General features: G+C 33.2%; 1 long non-coding RNA gene across 1 annotated transcript; it reads right to left on the reverse strand.

The window, feature by feature from the left end:
* Positions 1-2252: 2252 nt before the first annotated feature.
* LOC127857067 (uncharacterized) lies at positions 2253-3875 on the reverse strand. The gene is made up of 3 exons (XR_008038306.1): positions 3743-3875; positions 2678-2700; positions 2253-2311 (listed from the first exon to the last, which is right to left on the reverse strand). It is a non-coding gene; the product is annotated as an uncharacterized LOC127857067 (long non-coding RNA).
* Between the last annotated feature and the right edge of the window lie 8282 nt (positions 3876-12157).

Genomic DNA, 12157 nt, shown 5'->3' on the forward strand with positions numbered 1-12157 from the left:
ACCTAGGTTCTCATGAGAAACTAGGTTTTTGAAATCCCAAGAAACCATGTTTCTCATGAGAACCTAGGTTCTCATTTGAAAACGTTGGTGAACGCTAGAGAACCTAGGTTCTTGTGAGGAACTAGGTTTTTCACGAGAACCTAGGTTCTCATAGACACATAGAACTTAGGTTCTCTCTGATAACCTGGGTTTTCATGAGAACCCAAGATTTTATTTGGGAACCGTAGTTCTCATGAGAACCTAGTTTCTTGGGATTATGCAGCAAACCGCTTGCCACACAGTTTCCTCTTATCAATACTTTAAAACTGTTGATATACATACTAGTTATCCATTATTAATACTTTAAAACTGTTGATATACATACTAGTTATCCATTATCAATACTTTAAAACTGTTGATATACATACTAGTTTCCCATTATCAATACTTTAAAACTGTTGATATACATACTAGTTATCTCTTATCAATACTTTAAAACTGTTGATATACATACCAGCTGCTCCAAAAAATAGGCCCTCTCTTTCCATCTGAAGGCCTCCCTTCTGGCGCCTAATCGTCGGTCCTGGGACTGGGTCGATAGGCTGGCGGGGTTAGCCCTGACTGGCGAGCCCTGACTGGCCATGGGTTGCTCTGGCGGGGAGTTCATCAGTTCGTCACCTGTGAAAAATTAAATAATGATAAAAACTTAATTATTTATACTTTATACCTGAAATTCATTTTTAGACCACTCAGAATATCAAAGCTTGCCATACAATCACATTTGTCTTGAGGAAGGTATGTTTGTGTGTCTGACAATCACAAGAGTAAGCAGACACATGAACCTACCATGTGACATAGTTTTTAAGAAGTTTAGCTTCTAGCTTACTTTTTATGCCCCCCTTTGAAGAAGAGGGGGTATATTGCTTTGCTCTTGTCGGTCTGTCGGTCGGTCTGTCGGTCCGTCCACCAGGTGGTTGTCAGACGATAACTCAAGAACGCTTGGGCCTAGGATCATGAAACTTCATAGGTACATTGATCATGACTCGCAGATGACCCCTATTGATTTTGAGGTCACTAGGTCAAAGGTCAAGATCACGGTGACCCGAAATAGTAAAATGGTATCTGGATGATAACTCAAGAACGCTTGGGCCTAGGATCATGAAACTTGATAGGTGGATTGATCATGACTTGCAGATGACCCCTATTGATTTTCAGGTCACTAGGTCAAAGGTCAAGGTCACAGTGACCCGAAATAGTAAAATGGTTTCCGGATGATAACTGAAGAACGCTTAGGCCTAGGATCATGAAACTTGACAGGTTGATTGATCATGACTTGCAGATGACCCCTATTGATTTTCAGGTCACTAGGTCAAAGGTCAAGGTCACAGTGACCTGAAATAGTAAAATGGTTTCCGGATGATAACTCAAGAACCCTTAGGCCTAGGATCATGAAACTTGATAGGTAGATTGATCATGACTCGCAGATGACCCCTATTAATTTTCAGGTCACTAGGTCAAAGGTCAAGGTCACGATGACCAGAAATAGTAAAATGGTTTCCGGATGATAACTGAAGAACGCTTATTCCTAGGATCATGAAACTTGACAGGTAGATTGATCATGACTCGCAGATGACCCCTATTGACCCCTATTGATTTTGAGGTCACTAGGTCAAAGGTCAAGGTCACGATGAACCGAAATAGTAAAATTGTGTCCGGATGATAACTCAAGAACGCTTATGGCTAGGATCATGAAACTTCATAGGTACATTGATCATGACTGGCAGATGACCCCTATTGATTTTCAGGTCACTAGGTCAAAGGTCAAGGTCACAGTGACAAAAAACATATTCACACAATGGCTGTCACTACAACGGAGAGCCCATATGGGGGGCATGCATGTTTTACAAACAGACCTTGTTTTAGTTTAAGATTTGTTTTTGCTATGGGACAGACAGACAAAAAGGCATACATACGTAGGCAATGATGGTCAGGTCAACAAGGAAAAACTTGCATAATATAATAACATTTCAGTCTGAGGTATCATGTGTTCATTTTGAAATTAGGCAAGTTTTAAAGTTTTATGTAAATGCTGCATCTAATTGGATATTGAACCCCCATAACCCTTTTTTCATTTACTTGTGAAACTGCTTATTATGCAAATAAAAGTTTTAATATAATTCATGACTATTACTTTTTCATAATCTAGCTGACTGACTTCGTGGTTTTGTATGAATCTAAACAATGTGAATATTACATATTGTTATTGTATACATACTTTCCTCATCTCTAGCTTTTCTTTTCGAATTTCTTTTTTTTTTGGGTGCAGGTCCGTCTGTAAAAAACATAGGCAAAAAGTCAGTACAAGATTGAATAAAATAAAAAAACAATCTTAAAGATTAATATCAACCGAATTTTCAAGAATTGTGTATGCTATGGAGAGGTTGGGAGTATGGAACATTTAAATAAATCAAAACAAAGCATGGTTGGAAAACCAAATTACATTGTTTAAGTATTAAATATTAATACAAATTATTGGCTAGATGAAGGCCAATGATTTTGTTAAAACTTGCAAACATAAACCAGACACTTGTGAATTCTATATAAAAAAACAAAAACATATTACATTCTTGAACAATATTACTGGGATTCAGATATTCTATCTCGTGTTCATATTATAAATCAAAATTAAATATCTCACCTTGTCCTCTGTACACAGGCTGCCTACAATAAGAAGACATGCAGAAATGAGTACTATCACACAAAATAGATGTACTATTTCCTAGCATATGTTGTACTTTTTCAAAATGAATGTTAAGTTTACAAACATCTGACATTTCTGCCAAAATATTAAGGATCAATTAAAATGAATGAAATACCCAAGCCAAAAGTAAAACATAAGAGTCTCATTCTGAGAAAACTGGGCAAAATGCTTGTGCCTAAATTGTCATCCCAGACTAGCCTGTGCATTCCGCATAGGCTAATCAGGGACGACAATTTCCGCTTTAATGGAATTTTTCGTTTAAATGATGTCTCTTCTTAGCAAAAATTCAATTTAGGCAGAAAGTGTTGTCCCTGATTAGCCTGTGTGGACTGCACAGGCTAATCTGGGACGCCACTTTAAGCACATGCATTATGTCCAGTTTTCTCATAACTTGCAACATTAAAGGAAAGACTTGTAATATATCATTTTGTTACGTGTCCTATTAAAGCCTCTTCCCAATTGTTAGATGTTATTTTTGAAGAAATTACTTGATAATCACCAACATAATGTTCAATTAATTTTAAGTCTTCTATTTCCTTACAATCTTGAACATGTCCTTTATTTGAGGAACATATTTTTCATAAATGTCTGTTTGGTTGTGTTTAAACATTCAATCCTAACTTAAACTCAGTAGAAAGGTGTTTTCTAAGACAATGTCCATAGTTTAAACTAAGAAAGGGCATTTTAAAGGTGGGGAGTTTTCACATTATGAAATTTTAAAACAGGGTGAGCATGAATATGAAAAGTGCTAAGGATTCATCAAATTGTTTCAAAAGTTGAATCCGCCGATTTTATTATTTACATGTGGTACAGTTTAATATTTCTTTGTGATACTTATGAATGGTTGAACTTAATCAGTAACAATCCAAAATAAGAAGCAAGGAGTATGTTAGTGACATATAACATTAGTGAATTAAATAAAAGGGGCTCAGACTAAAATTTTGTCTTTTAAATCTTACTTGTTCTTACGACTGTCAAGTTTATTTTTTGCTCAATACTTACCCTTGCGGGCTTATCCGCTGGGAGCGTCTCAGTGGCTGAGGCCCGGGCTCCGCTCCCATTCTCTGTCCCTGGGGTGTGGAACTTGGGGTTGATGATGCCTCATCATCTTCTGAGTTTGTGAAAATCAAAAAATTAAATCCTGGTCATAACTTTATTTATGAGTCTGCATGATATGATGAGAAATGTTGCTCTGACTTTAAGAACCAACACAGTACACATAAACTGCCTCCTCAGTTATTCCTGTGATTTTGTTGTGCTTTTAAAAGACAAGTAAAATTATTGCTGCATGTCAATCGTTGTCATTATTTGGGAAAGAATATATAAAGTTAAATATTTACAACTTCTTTCATTGTCATATCAATGCTGCATTCTGATTGGATAATCTGCACACATCATCCCTTTTTTCATTTCCCAATGAACTGACTCTTCCCATGTATTAAACATAACTACTCATGTCCGTGCTTCTTTTTTTGCAAAACAGATGTCAAATGCCTTCATTGCTGTGCAGGAACCTTAACAACATTGCTTGTCATTCATCAACAGCAAAAAGTAAGTTTGATGCAAAAGTCAACACTATGGGCTTCGATGAAAAATGAAACCAGTAAACTGAAACCAAGATTCATACACAAGAGTATTGAATTCAAGTTAGGTTAATTAGTCTGTTTCTAAATCCGGTTGTTTGTGAACTGGTACACAATCTTTTAGTTTATGAAATCATTCATCATACAGCTACATTGATATCTGCCAGATATAACGCTGTATGATATATTTTTTTATATCATGTTCGATAGAAAGTTCTTAATTATCAGTTGATGTGTTATTTTACTAAGACTTAATAAATAAGCAATATTTTATTGTAGCAATGAATCAGATTCATTAAAACAAACAATTTGCTAACAAGATGTATGACATTCAAACCACAGAAAGCAACACAAACCGTGAATATTAAAAATGAATAAGTAAATGCTGATGACAAGGAAGTTTTTTAATCAGTCGATGTTTGGATGTTAGTCATTTTACTCAGTATGATCTATACAATCATCATTTTTAGTAAAATTACATCAGATTTAACAAATAAACAATTGGATACCAAGATGTAATATATTTTACCAGATGAATATCGATAGTATAACAAAAATCGTATAAACTAAAGCTCTATACTATCGCTATTTTAAGATCACACTTGGGTTGTTCAAAAAATTTACAGAAGAACAAAATCATAAAATAAAATGTTATATTTGATAATAATTAATGGAAAAAGGGACGAAGTAATAGAATAAATAGAATATTTTGTTAATCATGCGTCATAATATAAATCAAAATTTAATATCTCACCTAGCGCAAGGTACACGGGTTGCCTACAATAAGAAGACATGCAGAAATGAGTACTATCACACAAATAGATGTACTTTTTCCTAGCATATGTTGTACTTTTTCAAAATGAATGTAAAGTTTACAAACATCTGACATTTCTGCCAAAATATTAAGGATCAATTAAAATGAATGAAATACCCAAGCCAAAAGTAAAACATAAGAGTCTCATTCTGAGAAAACTGGGCAAAATGCTTGTGCCTAAATTGTCATCCCAGACTAGCCTGTGCAGTCCGCACAGGCTAATCAGGGACGACAATTTCCGCTTTAATGGAATTTTTCGTTTAAATGATGTCTCTTAGCAAAAATTCAATTTAGGCAGAAAGTGTTGTCCCTGATTAGCCTGTGTGGACTGCACAGGCTAATCTGGGACGCCACTTTAAGCACATGCATTATGTCCAGTTTTCTCAGAACTTGCAACATTAAAGGAAAGACTTGTAATATATCATTTTGTTACGTGTCCTATTAAAGCCTCTTCCCAATTGTTAGTTAGATGTTATAACTTTTTGAAGAAATTACTTGATAATCACCAACATAATGTTCAATTAATTTTAAGTCTTCTATTTCCTTACAATCTTGAACATGTCCTTTATTTGAGGAACATATTTTTCATAAATGTCTGTTTGGTTGTGTTTAAACATTCAATCCCAACTTAAACTCAGTAGAAAGGTGTTTTATTAGACAATGTCCATAGTTTAAGCTAAGAAAGGGTATTTTAAAGGTGGGGAATTTTCACATTATGAAATTTTAAAACGGGGTGAGCATGAATATGAAAAGTGCTAAGGATTCATCAAATTGTTTCAAAAGTTGAATCCGCCGATTTTATTATTTACATGTGGTACAGTTTAATATTTCTTTGTGATACTTATGAATGGTTGAACTTAATCAGTAACAATCCAAAATAAGAAGCAAGGAGTATGTTAGTGACATATAACATTAGTGAATTAAATAAAAGCGGCTCAGACTAAAATTTTGTCTTTTAAATCTTACTTGTTCTTACGACTGTCAAGTTTATTTTTTGCTCAATACTTACCCTTGCGGGCTTATCCGCTGGGAGGGTCTCAGTGGCTGAGGCCCGGGCTCCGCTCCCATTCTCTGTCCCTGGGGTGTGGAACTTGGGGTTGATGATGCCTCATCATCTTCTGAGTATGTGAAAATCAAAAAATTAAATCCTGGTCATAACTTTATTTATGAGTCTGCATGATATGATGAGAAATGTTGCTCTGACTTTAAGAACCAACACAGTACACATAAACTGCCTGCTCAGTTCTTCCTGTGATTTTGTTTTAAAAGACAAGTAAAATTATTGCTGCATGTCAATTGTTGTCATTATTTGGGAAAGAATATATAAGGTTAAATATTTACAACTTCTTTCATTGTCATATCAACGCTGCATTCTGATTGGATAATCTGCACACATGACCCCTTTTTTAATTTCCCAATGAACAGACTCTTCCCATGTAAATTTAAACATAAATACTCATGTCGGTGCTTCTTTTTTTGCAAAACAGATGTCAAATGTCTTCATTGCTGTGCAGGAACCTTAACAACATTGCTTGTCATTCATCAACAGCAAAATGTTAATATGTTGCAAAAGTCAACACTTTGGCCTTCGATGAAAAATGAAACCTAAACTGAAACCAAGATTCATACACAAGAGTATTGAATTCAAGTTAGGTTAATTAGTCTGTTTCTAAATCCGGCTGTTTGTGAACTGGTACACAATCTTTTAGTTTATGAAATCATTCATCATACCGCTACATTGATATCTGCCAGATATAACGCTGTATGATATATTTTTTATATCATGTTTGATAGGAAGTTCTTATATCAGTTGATGTGTCATTTTACTAAGACTTAATAAATAAGCAATATTTTATTGTAGCAATGAATCAGATTCATTAAAACAAACAATTTGCTAACAAGATGTATGACATTTAAACCACAGAAAGCAACACAAACAGTGAATATTAAAAATGAATAAGTAAATGCTGATGACAAGGAAGTTTTTAAATCAGTCAATGTTTGGATGTTAGTCATTTTACTCGGTATGATCTATACAATCATCATTTTTAGTAAAATTACATCAGATTTAACAAATAAACAATACGATACCAAGATGTAATATATTTTACCAGATGAATATTGATAATATAACAAAAATCATATAAACTTAAGCTCTATACTATTGCTATTTTAAGATCACACTCGGGTTTTTCAAACAATTTACATAAAAACAAAATCATAAAAAAATGTTATATTTGATAATAATTAATGGAAAAGGGGCGAAGTAATAGGATAAATAGACTATTTTGTTAATCATGCGAGGCTTAGAAACGTGGTAGAAACAATTGGCAGCGAAAACCCCTGTAAATCATTTGTTAAAGATCACATTCATTCCCGCAAAAAATGCAGCGTCCTTTTTATTTTATTTCATTATTTCTTTTAAAATTAGAGAGAGGTATGATAAACAGACAAACCAGTAACTGCCTGATCTTTTTGTAATATATCAGGCTCAGCACGAATAAAATAATGGTTCAGCAAGCTTGGCCGTTATTATTCTAAGTCTTGCCTGATATATTTCAAAAAGATCAGGCAGTAACCTGTTATTCTCTATATATCTGCTGACTGTGTTCATGAATCCTTCAAAGGGGTAATAAATCTGCAATATTACTATATTAAAGATGGTAAAATTGCACTAAAAAATAGTGCTTTTATTAAATTAATGGTTCACCGTTGTTTTTTTTACATCTAACAAACTCGATTTTTAAACAATCTCATTCAATGGTTCAAAGGTAGGGACATAATTTGGTAGGTCAGCTCCAGCTTAATTGAACAGATGCATTTTTCTTTCTATTTTTCATTTGATCATATCCCTGTTTTTGTCAACAACAACTTTGAAGTGTAATAATTGTACAGATTTAAATACCAAAGTAATTCATGTAAAAAATTGGCAAAAAAACATCCTGTTTTCTTACCAGGTGCTATCATGTCTTCCCCATCTCCACTCTCGTTCATCCTGAGAACTGTTTCAATAGATGATTTTTTTATATTTGCAACATGTTATCACAAAGCATTTAATAACCAGTATTAGCTTTTAAATATTGTATCAAAGTTTAAAATTGTTTGCATTTATAGACTAATATTGAAAATAATTTACGTGTTAACAAGGCCATTTTTTTATTCAAGGGGAACAATAAATTGTGGACATTAAGATATATTTGAGGATTCTATTAAACATTGTGAACAATAAACGTGCCTTGGTATGATGATGTCATTATTTTCAAGACTATACACTGCTTTCTGGATTGTTTAACTTACCTAGTCTTGATTTTCTAATTAGTATTTAGTTTTTTATTTGATAGTCACTGGCCGTCTTACTAAAACTTAATGCTGTCACCCTATGAAAGTAACTATATAGACTTAACAGACCTGATGCTAAAATTCAATAAATGTGCAGTCAGCACAGGCTAATCAGGGACGACAATTTCTGCTTTTATGGAATTTTTGGTTTAAATGATGTCTCTTCTAAGCGAAAATCTAGTAAAGGTGGAAAGTGTCGTCCCTGATTAGCCTGTGTGGACTTCACAGGCTAATCTGGGATAACACTTTACGCACAAGCATTTTGCCCAGTTTTCTCAGAACACAACACAAAATGTCAATTTTAAACCACAAGAGCTCGTGTGACCTTTGCTTCTCCAAGTCTGTTATAACATGAAAGAAGTGAAGACATGTTCATGTGACTGTAACTTACTTAATGGTCCAGGGGTGAAGTTGTTGTCGTCCCTGCGGGATTCTATCCCATTTTCTGGTGAATAAATGAAAAATGTAATTATAGTATTACAAAAGCTGAAAAAAAAATGAAATGTATAATAGTACTGGAATATATAAAACTCTAAATCACCTTTCCCATATAATGTTGTTATCTTTTATACTCAGAGCTTATATGGTAAATCACAACAATGCTGAAAAAAAACTTTTGTTTAATCCAAAGTTTGTTGCTTAATTTGTTACACCTGCTTAAATCCAATACCTATCAAAACTTTAACCTTGGTCATAACTTTGCAATATTGAAGATAGCATCTTCATATTTAAAATGCATGTGTATCTAATGGAGCTGCACATTTTGAGTAGTGAAAGGTCAAGGTTATCCTTCAAGGTCAAGGCCTATAACTCTCAAAATCAATGAAAATTTTGTAATATATTTTGTAAAATAAAGTTAACATAAATAATCAGTGTTCTTATATAGCAATGCCCAAAATTTCAATGTTAGATGTGCTCTGGTAACATAGATTTAACACAATAAAAAATGCTCTTTTTTAGTTTTTGTGGTAAAATATATTTAACACATGTACATGCACCAATTTTATGTTTATGTGTCGTTTGAACAGAATGATATTGTTGCGCGAAATTAAAATGGAATATATTGTGCCACACAAAACAACAAGAGATGTGTTTATCAGAAACACAATGCCCCCTACCCGGGTGTACTTTGTCCAGGGTTTTCCATGGAAATCCATGGAAAATATGAGGCTGGAGTATTCGGACTAAGTTTCCAGCCTTTTCCAGCGTCAATATTTAAAAAAAAAAGGGTGGAAAATTGTCCATGGTATGTGGAAATAGCCTGGAATAGTTTCCATGGTTTTCCAGGCTCCCTGGAATAATTACCATGGAACAATTTCCAGGGTTTTCCAGCCAGCATGGAATAAATACCGTCCGAATACTCCATGTAATCTGGAAAACCATGGAAAACCATGGATTTTTTTCCAGGGTTTTCCAGATTACATGGAGTATTCGGACGGTATTTTTTCCATGCTGGCTGGAAAACCCTGGAAAATGTTCCAGGGTTTTTCCTTGTTTAATATTCCATGGATGCCTGGTATAACATGGAAAATTGTCCAGCGTTTACCATGGTCACTGAATAGAAAAAGAAATTTCTGGTCTAAAAACAATATTCATGTATTAAATGAATACAATACTCACAGCTTAAATAAATCATAATTTAAGGTTAGATTAAAACAAAACAAAAAATCAACATAATGCCTTAGTTTCTTCGATGTATTATTTTGTTCACAATTCATCAAAATATAACATCAGATTACAAATTGTGTTACATTTATTTAACAAATTATTCAGATCAAACAAGTGTTGTTTAATACATGCTTACAAAGCCTCTAAGTCCATTATCATAAATCAGGCCCTTACATAACAGAACAGGCGCTACTTTAAAAGTTAAAAAGTATAATGCAACCTTAACAACATGTATTCAAAGTAACAAAATACAAGCAAGTCAAGTAATATACAGTAACAATTCACGAACTCTGTACAAACGATATACAAGAAACAAATGAAAAATTTTAGTTATTTTAGCTGCTTCATGTTTGTCACAATATATGTAGCTGCCCATGAGCACAAGGATACTATTTTTCTCAGCTTCTTTCACTTTAATGCAATTTAGGTGCTCAATTTCATTAAAAATACTTTTATATAATTTTATTGTTCAAAGAAATTCAGAACATAATGCATGTACATGTATTACTTTCCAAGTGACAGTTTAAAATATAATTGCAAGTCTAAAACTTGTGTAGGCAGCTTAGTAAATTATAAGTACCCAGGTGGGATAAAATTACAGTTTTTAAAAACTTTTTTGTTAATTAGCTGGGCTTCAGTATGTCGTGGATCTTTTATAGAACTTGTACTGCTGTTATACTGTACGGCTCCTGCATGATCTCTGAAAGAAAAACAAAGCAAACAATATTACAAGAAAGTCATAAGTTTTTTACATTCATCTGTAAAAGTAAATGTGCAGCAATCATATGATTGAATATCTATACTTCAATGCTCATTCATATTTTAATCTATTTTAGATATTTCATATCACTGCTCAATTCGGCACATCTGGCTTTTTTATATTTGAGCGAACATTTACGATCCTAAGTAGTTAACAATTATTTCTTTTCCATTTACTGAAATTTATTCTCTTAAAGTTTGCAAGCAGGCTTTAATCTACTTGCAAACAGGCAACCACACAGGAAAACTGAGACTTTCAAGTGAATAAATTGGTGATTTAACTTATATTTTTATATGACTCTCTTTTATTTTGAAATTTATATTGTTGTTTTCTTAAATGCCCCAAAACGGGGTACACTAGCATGTATCTGGAAACTCAAACATATATAGGAATTTTATATTCAGATATTGCTATATGAAAGTTATGCTAATTTGCTAATTCATATAAAAATAACCTGTAATTGAAACTAGACCAAAATATTGGATACCAAAAAGACAAAATACTTTCAGGTGGTTAACACTAAATTACTTATATGAGCCCGGGGCATAACAATATTTACCATGAATTTGTGGCCATGTTAGTCCTCTTGGTAATGCGCCAAAAGAGCCGCTTTGCTGTCTTGGGTTATTTCCCTGCCAAACTCTGCAGTATCTTCCATCAACTGGTCAGCTACAGTTAAAGCACATAATGAAAATGTATATAGAAAATAATTCAAGTATTGTTTTAAATATTTAGTAAAATGGTCTTTAAATAATAACTTACAATGAAGTTAATACATCACAAAGCATAGCATAACAAAATTTGTAGGTATGATTAGTACACATTTATAATTGCTATAATTAGAATGATGTGTAATTCTATTGGTATGAAAATGCACAGTGAAACCTAAAAAACAATGCTATTGGTTTAATTAATTTATTTATAAACATTAACAGCATTAATGAGCATTGAGTTCTCATCATGCACAGCACATAACTCCCTTAGCCTCAGTTCCCTAGCCATGCATTATAAACTTCCGATACTACATTCAAGCTTATTAATATCTCCACATAGGACTTCCTTTATCAAGCTGAAATTAGTGAAAATGTGTGTGACAGCTGCTTTTAAACTTCTATATTTGCCATACTTTTACCTAAAATGTCACATAAAAAAGGTCTACAATGATGACATAAGAAGAATAAATTTAAAGGAATATTTAGAAATAATGAAAAGCACAAACCTTCAGTTGTTGTTCTATTCCTAGACAGACTTCT

The sequence above is a fragment of the Dreissena polymorpha genome, chromosome 14 (assembly GCF_020536995.1).
Source record: "Dreissena polymorpha isolate Duluth1 chromosome 14, UMN_Dpol_1.0, whole genome shotgun sequence".
NCBI classification, from domain to species: domain Eukaryota; kingdom Metazoa; phylum Mollusca; class Bivalvia; order Myida; family Dreissenidae; genus Dreissena; species Dreissena polymorpha.